The sequence below is a fragment of the Schistocerca cancellata genome, chromosome 8 (genome assembly GCF_023864275.1).
Source record: "Schistocerca cancellata isolate TAMUIC-IGC-003103 chromosome 8, iqSchCanc2.1, whole genome shotgun sequence".
Classification (NCBI taxonomy): Eukaryota; Metazoa; Arthropoda; class Insecta; order Orthoptera; family Acrididae; genus Schistocerca; species Schistocerca cancellata.
Window position 1 is genome coordinate 386,320,353 of NC_064633.1, and position 8,700 is coordinate 386,329,052.

Below are 8,700 nucleotides of genomic sequence, written 5' to 3' on the forward strand. Positions count from 1 at the left end.
ATCGTCTAGAATAGTCATCAGAAGAGCAAAACGAACTGCAACTCACAGTTCGTAGTACCTGACGGAAAGTCATCGAGTAAAGCACAAGTCATTTCTGTTGTTCTCCGAGATAGTGTTACAGATCCTCTTCGGTTCCCTATCTATATTAACGATTTAGGAGCCAATCTGAGGTAGTTTGCAGGTGATGCTGTCGTTTATCGTCTAGAATAGTCATCAGAAGAGCAAAACGAACTGCAAAACAACTTACATGATGCGAAAATTGGCAGCTGACCCTAAGTAATGAAAAGTGTGATGTAATCCACATTTCTGTTAAACTTCGGCTACACGATAGATCAATTAAATATAGAGGCCTTAAATTCAACTAAATACCTAGAAATTAAAATTACAATAATCTTTATCAGGAAAGAACGCAAAGAAAATTTTGTGTGAAGGCGAACCAAAGACTGCAGCTTGCTGACTAAACACAGAGAAGATACAACAGATGTTCTAAAGAGACTACCTACGTCCTCTTTTTAAGTAGTGCTATGCGAAGTGGGATCCTTACCAGTTGGTATTAACGGAGTACATCGAGAAAGTTCAAAGAATGACAGCACATTTTGTATTATTGAGGGCAACGGCCTTGCCGCAGTGGATACACCGGTTCCCGTCAGATCACCGAAGTTAAGCGCTCTCGGGCGTGGCCGGTACTTGGATGGGTGACCTTCCGGCCGCCATGCGCTGTTGCCATTTTTCGGGATGCACTCAGCCTCGTGATACCAATTGAAGAGCTACTCGACCGAATAGTAGAGGTTCCGGTCAAAGAAAACCATCATAACGACCGGGAGAGCGGTGTGCTGACCACACGCCCCTCCTATCCGCATCCACATCTGAGGATGACACGGCGGTCGGATGGTCCCGATGGGCCACTTGTGGCCTGAAGACGGAGTGCTTTTTTTTTTGCTTTGTATTATTGAGAAATACCCCAGAGAGTGTCACTGACATGACACTGGATTAGGGGTGGACCTCATTAAAACAAAGGCGTTTTTCCTTGCGACGGAATCTTGTCAAGTAATTTCAATCATTAGCATTTTTCTCCGAAAACGAAAACATTTTGCTGACGCCGACCTACATAGGGAGCAACGTTCATCATATTGAGGGAAATCAGTGCTCGCAGGGAGAATATAGGCTTTGTTTCTACTGCGTGCTGTTAGAGTCTGGAATAAAAAAATGTTCAAATGTGTGTGAAATCTTGTGGGACTTAACTTATAATGTCATCAGTCCCTAAGCTTACACACTACTGAACCTAAATTATACAAAGGACAAACACATACTCTCATGCCCGAAGGAGGACTCGAACCTTCGCCGGGACCAGCCGCACTGTTCGTAACTGCAGGGCCTGAGGCCGCTCGGCTAATCCCGCGCGGCAGAGTTTGGAATAACTGAGAAGTATGGTGAAGGCGGTTCGATGACTTGAGTAGCCAGTCAGGGCTACGACCAGAGCCCAGCACTGTTAACAAATCTGTCAAGGGAGGATTGTGTAAATGTGCTCCAAGGTTTGGCCGGCTGCGTGGGCAGTCGCTCCATCAACGTGGTGTGCGCACCACGGCATATGGTTGTATACATACATTCACCTCCAATGGTATCCAGTCGTCCCGGTCACTTTAGTCTGCCCCACCCCGCACAACTGCCCCTGGCAGAGAAACCGCATCCATGCCTTACTACCTCTATAATCATATCTCCAGCTCTTTATTTTCCATCCAACAGTCATCTCTAATTGTTATGTTATCTATTTTGTGGCCAACAACAATCCGAAAACAGTGTGACACAAGCCGATCGTAATTTGCTGAAGCCTGTGCGGTCATTTTTACTTGGTATAAATAATAATTACTGGCTCCTCATTCAAAAAGTAAACCGTCGTTCGCGCGGTATGATTCTGTGGAAGCTGGGCTACCATAGGTCGGGATTCCCCGGATCTGACCGAGTTTTGAGTGAATCCGACGACGTTTAGATTTTAATAAATCTCAGTTAAATTCGCTAAATGAGGAAAAGCGCGGAGGTAGTTTCGTTCGTTTTATATTAAAAAAAGAGGGAGCCACTGTTAGAGGCTCTCCTGTAAACCATACTTGTTTCCTGAGTACCATGATAAGCAGACGATCTCATGCACCGCGCCTCCCGCCAGACAGTTCTACACGTTCAACCCAGTTGCGGGAGTGAACGTTTCACTAAACCTGTCCGTGCAGCAAACATACATGGTCCAGTCACATTAACTTGGCGACAGCCTATGTTCGACGTCAACGTGCGATAACCACTTAGTGACTATAGGTGGCACGATCAGCAGAGGAGTGTGTATAAAACCTATCGCGATGGGGGTGGGGGGGGGGGGGGATACGTATCAGTGCCGCCGTTATCTTAATGCGGAAACGGAGAGAATCATCCGACGTCCAAATGGGCATGGAAATGGGCTTTCGTGACAAGGGTGGAAACATTTCCTAAACAGCTATGGTTAAAGTACGCCTTGCATTCCAGAATGGTGCTATCCAAAACCAGCGCCGAGACCGTCGTGGTGCACCCTAAGCCATTGCTGACAGGGGTGAACGACGGCTGAGCAGATGTGTACAGGCGAATAGACGTGCTGCTGTCGACCAACTGACCGTCAGATGAACCACAGGGCTACCCACAGTGTCTGCGGTCGTTGCTGCGTATGAGCCCCCGTTGCAGGCGTCTGGTTCATGCAACCGTGCTGACTGGTGATCATCGGCAACGATGACTGGAATTTACGCGCCAATACCAGAACTGGACGTCCACTGACAGGAGGTCTTTTGAGATGAATCACATTTTGTGCTCGATCGGGCAGACGTCCATTGGTATGTCCTCCGTGAAACATCGGAATACAAACACCTTGCATCAAACATCGCAAGGATCCTGGTTTAAAGAGGGAGCTTTATGGTCTGACGATTGTTTTCGACGCATACCATGGATAATCTGCTCATCCTGGATGGCACAATGGATCAAGACAAGTATACATCAACCGTTGAAGACCATGTCCACCGCTACAGGCCTACGCGAAGGTGACATGACGCCCATTTGCAAATACCTGTAGTCGTTCTGTGAGAGGATTACTCGTGTGGAAGTCTGAGAGATATTGACGACATACCCTAGATATCACTGACTTCGTAAACCCGAATCATCGTGTAACCTTCGATATGCTATGACCCATACGTCTTGTAGTGATTATCGTTCTACGTTCAATTCACTTGACTCAGAAATGCTTCCATGTCCGCAACACGGGAGTCTGAGACAGACGGTTCGTGACTTTTGGCGACTCATTCGATATTACCGTATTTTAGTGAAGAGCATATCGGCTGCTTTGAAGTTTTTAAACATTTTAAAAAAAAAATGGTTCAAATGGCTCTGAGCACTATGGGACTTAACTACTGAGGTCATCAGTCCCCTAGAACTTAGAACTACTTAAACCTAACTAACCTAAGGACATCACATACATCCATGCCCGAGGCAGGATTCGAACCTGCGACCGTAGCGGTCACGCGGTTCCAAACTTTAAACATTTTACAAGACTTTAAATTACCGAACTATTTTTGTGGTTGGACTTATCCTGTGAAGGCAGCGAATGTTTCTTACCGTTATGAAGTATAATGTAAGAAATGACTCTGATGCAGTGGCGTTTCGTGAAGATAATGCAACGGTCGCCGAACAGATCCCTCTTTCACCTTTTGCAATGTTCCATATGTTATTTTTTACCAGCAACGTGGATGCGTTAGCTGTCAAGCCGATTGTGCAGTAATGCTCTGATTCATCTGCTCTTGCTATCTTCCAGAGCGAACAGAACTTTAAGTTTCAATACTCCCCATAATTATTTACCCTATTTAGAATGCTGTCACTGTTTACTCATTAGGAGGTATAATTTAAATGTTAAGAGTTTGCAAGAGCCACTCACTTGTGCTAAACCACCAGAAATGTCTCAATTAAGCCAGTGAGTCATCAGAGGCATGTTTAAGAGACGAATAGTATGAGTAGCAGTGCTTTTCCATCCGTGTTATGCGGAGATTAGGACAATCCATCCTTGCACTGTATTAGTTACTCGTCGTGTAGGGATCTTTCTACTTGTTTTGCCGAGAAGCTCTCGAAGTTTATGTTTGTCGCAGAAGCAATTGCAGCACCGTCGGGTGCACTGTAAAGTGCAGTTCTACTTCCGGTGATTCTAACTGATGAAGTAGGAGGCTATATTATACGGAATAACGCTCAAAAGGGGTGCCATTTTATGTATTTATTTACTAAACCCCGTAAGCTGATAATATAATGATTAACTGAAAACTAACAATTTTCTGAGACCATGGTCGTACGAGAGAATTACTACATGGACGGCATCCTATGTGCGACAGGTGTCTATGCCGCGCACTCTGTACCTCGTACTTACACTCGTGATATTTCGCAGCCATTAGCACATTTTCGTTAGCGTAAACAGTATTCATTTATGTATCAACATGGTTGATGTGCGGCGGTGTAATATTGTTGTAAGGAAGTGCTCACGTCCTGCAAGTGTCTCCTAATATCTGTATTGAGAAAGAAAAAGAAACTTTTACTAGAAAATATTTATTAATCAAGGTTACTTGCTTCGCGCCAGAACAACGGTACTCTCCCACCATACAGTACCTCGCTGCTGAAGTAACGGACGTTCTCGTGTGTAGGCACAGTGCCTCACACCACCGTTCGCCGACAACGTCGTATGATCCACCGGCTCCTCCAGCCAACATGGAAACTGAAATCATTCCAGACTGTGTGCGTTATGCAGTACCGCTTCATTCACTGAATGCTACATTATATCAGAAGACGCGATACAAAATCATAAACCTGAAAAAATAAGGAAATAAAATGAGTTTTGAAGGAATAGAATAACACAAGACATGCAGTTTGAAACTGTGTGTTTATTTTGAGACAGCGAAACTGACAGACCGCGAATAAATAATATTTATTCGTCCGGTACTTCAGAATGACGGCACTTAGTGATTTCCAGCAAACTTTACACACAATTTCAAATCTTTGCGAAAATTTCCCTCGCTGGTACCTCCACAAAATGCCGAAACAAGAAAGAAAAATAAACCTTTTACTACATTTTCGCTGTTCTTGGTGTAAAACTTAGGTGTCATATATGATATTTTAATTTATTGTCGCCTCACCACTGATTCTATTTGCAACATGGTTTGCAGACATATAAAAAGCGTTCATTTTCACTAAAGTCATTGAAATATCTCGAAGACTATACATCGGATTAAAAAGAGTTATGATTTCAATTTGATTTTCTCGGAGGGGGACATCTAATGATACTACATTAGACCACCCATCCCATCCCATGCCTTGGTGGCGGGGGCAGCTTTGAGATATTGAATGGGAGCCCCGGTTTTTATTGCAGAATACGATTCTACGGCAAAATCTACATTCGTTTTGTCTGAAACATTTGCTTCGTTCCGCCAAAGATGGCGATGTTATCGGAGGAATAGAAATTGGTACACAAACATACACTCCTGGAAATTGAAATAAGAACACCGTGAATTCATTGTCCCAGGAAGGGGAAACTTTATTGACACATTCCTGGGGTCAGATACATCACATGATCACACTGACAGAACCACAGGCACATAGACACAGGCAACAGAGCATGCACAATGTCGGCACTAGTACAGTGTATATCCACCTTTCGCAGTAATGCAGGCTGCTATTCTCCCATGGAGACGATCGTAGAGATGCTGGATGTAGTCCTGTGGAACGGCTTGCCATGCCATTTCCACCTGGCGCCTCAGTTGGACCAGCGTTCGTGCTGGACGTGCAGACCACGTGAGACGACGCTTCATCCAGTCCCAAACATGCTCAATGGCGGACAGATCCGGAGATCTTGCTGGCCAGGGTAGTTGACTTACATCTTCTAGAGCACGTTGGGTGGCACGGGATACATGCGGACGTGCATTGTCCTGTTGTAACAGCAAGTTCCCTTGCCGGTCTAGGAATGGTAGAACGATGGGTTCGATGACGGTTTGGATGTACCGTGCACTATTCAGTGTCCCCTCGACGATCACCAGTGGTGTACGGCCAGTGTAGGAGATCGCTCCCCACACCATGGTGCCGGGTGTTGGCCCTGTGTGCCTCGGTCGTATGCAGTCCTGATTGTGGCGCTCACCTGCACGGCGCCAAACACGCATACGACCATCATTGGCACCAAGGCAGAAGCGACTCTCATCGCTGAAGACGACACGTCTCCGTTCGTCCCTCCATTCACGCCTGTCGCGACACCACTGGAGGCGGGCTGCACGATGTTGGGGCGTGAGCGGAAGACGGCCTAACGGTGTGCGGGACCGTAGCACAGCTTCATGGAGACGGTTGCGAATGGTCCTCGCCGATACCCCAGGAGCAACAGTGTCCCTAATTTGCTGGGAAGTGGCGGTGCGGTCCCCTACGGCACTGCGTAGGATCCTACGGTCTTGGCGTGCATCCGTGCGTCGCTGCGGTCCGGTCCCAGGTCGACGGGCACGTGCACCTTCCGCCGACCACTGGCGACAACATCGATGTACTGTGGAGACCTCACGCCCCACGTGTTGAGCAATTCGGCGGTACGTCCACCAGGCCTCCCGCATGCCCATTATACGCCCTCGCTCAAAGTCCGTCAACTGCACATACGGTTCACGTCCACGCTGTCGCGGCATGCTACCAGTGTTAAAGACTGCGATGGAGCTCCGTATGCCACGGCAAACTGGCTGACACTGACGGCGGCGGTGCACAAATGCTGCGCAGCTAGCGCCATTCGACGGCCAACACCGCGGTTCCTGGTGTGTCCGCTGTGCCGTGCGTGTGATCATTGCTTGTACAGCCCTCTCGCAGTGTCCGGAGCAAGTATGGTGGGTCTGACACACCGGTTTCAATGTGTTCTTTTTTCCATTTCCAGGAGTGTAGTTTACGACATGCTACCCAGTGGCCAATGAATATCCATTGGCACGTGGAAATCCATCACCTTGCTGCGAGGGTAGAACAGGCCAGTATTTCATAACTGTTAATTGGAAAACCTTATTCGCAATGTTGCATTTTTCCGACATATCGAATAGAGGACGACGCTATGCCCCATTGTAGCCGTAGCTAGAGACGAACGATACTCTACTTTCGCAATTAGGCTAAGTGTTCAAACGTAGTGTCGGCAACTTCAATACATTTAGTGATCCGCTTTTTTGTGCGACCGTACACAGGTCAGAAGCATATCTGAGGGAATGCCAGCAAAGTTGTTTCTGATGCGGTCGACCAAGTCTTCACAGCCTGTTGGCCCTTGCTGGTATACCTTATCTTTTAAATATCCCCACAGAAAGAAACCCGGCGACGTAGCGGTCCAATTAATACTGCCACATCTACCGATGCACCGACCAGTGTAAACACGGTCTAATAACACCCATGTTTCAATAGTGTAATGTATAAGCAAACGTCGAGCTGAAACCACATACGGTGTCGAACGTCCTGGATAACATCCTGCTGTAGCACCGGTATTTCCTGTTCAAAAATATTAGATTTTAGCGTCCATACAACGTGCCGTTTATAAAATAGGGACCAATGAGTTCGTTGCGTATGATGCCAGATCATGCGTTAGCCGACCAAGGATTTTGATAATGAACTTGCCGTAACCAGTGGGGATCGTCTACACTTCAATAATGCATATTATGCCGATTAATGCAAGCATCGTTTGCGAGTGTAAAGTCATCGGAAAATAGTACCTCGCCAGAGAACATTACGGTCGTTTTTGCATTTAAGGTGCCCATTCTCAAACCAGCACGTGGATGTGGAGATCGGCACCCTGAAGTTCTTCATGCAGTGTTGCGATAGAAAAACGCTCAAAATTGGTTAGCGATCTTTATGTATAGACAGTAAATAATTTTGGAAGAATTGATACATATAGCTTTCTTATGGTCCTCTTGTAAGAGTCTGGCACATCTTAAACACCATACGCAATTTCCTGTGTGCAGTGAACACCTAGATAAACAAACATAAACAATTAGCTACAAAGATATTTTTGAATGTAGTCAATAAAGATAAAGTTATAGATCTACCACAGAACGTGATGTTCTTTGTACAGAGCGATTTTACATGAAAAGTATGAATCATAATTTCCTTGTATTCGTTTCAATTGTGCTTACTTCCATGTGTATCTGTCCCATTATTGACATATACTACCTGGCCCTATGTATTACAAGACACAACAACACATCCACATTCAAAATATATACGTAAAATACAATGACCGACACGACAATTCTTCAAACCTGCTATAACCTAAATATACAGCTCAATGATACATAGGCCAATTGAAATACCCTTGAACGAAGCTGACTTGCAATAGGAAACAAACGTAATGAAACACTGCAGATATCAAGGATTATAATGCTTCCATGGTCGACACCACCTTAGACAAAGTGAAGAAAGACCTCGACACAAATGCACCACAGAAGAAAAAGATAAAAACAAATGTAAATCTTGCATCCCGTAAATTTGAAATATAGTACATAAGATTTCAAATATTTTAAAAACCTACAAGGTAAAAACTGTATGTCCTATATCTAGCAAATAACAACAAAAAATCATATATAATTATTCGAAATAACATGCCAGGAATGACCCATGCCCTACCTAGGATAAACAGGCCAACATTTCAACACCATGCATGCAAAATACATT

At 45.4% G+C, this 8,700-nt stretch overlaps 1 pseudogene; it reads left to right on the forward strand.

Moving 5' to 3' along the window:
• Positions 1-609: 609 nt before the first annotated feature.
• LOC126095922 (5S ribosomal RNA) lies at positions 610-726 on the forward strand (annotated as a pseudogene).
• Positions 727-8,700: the final 7,974 nt, after the last annotated feature.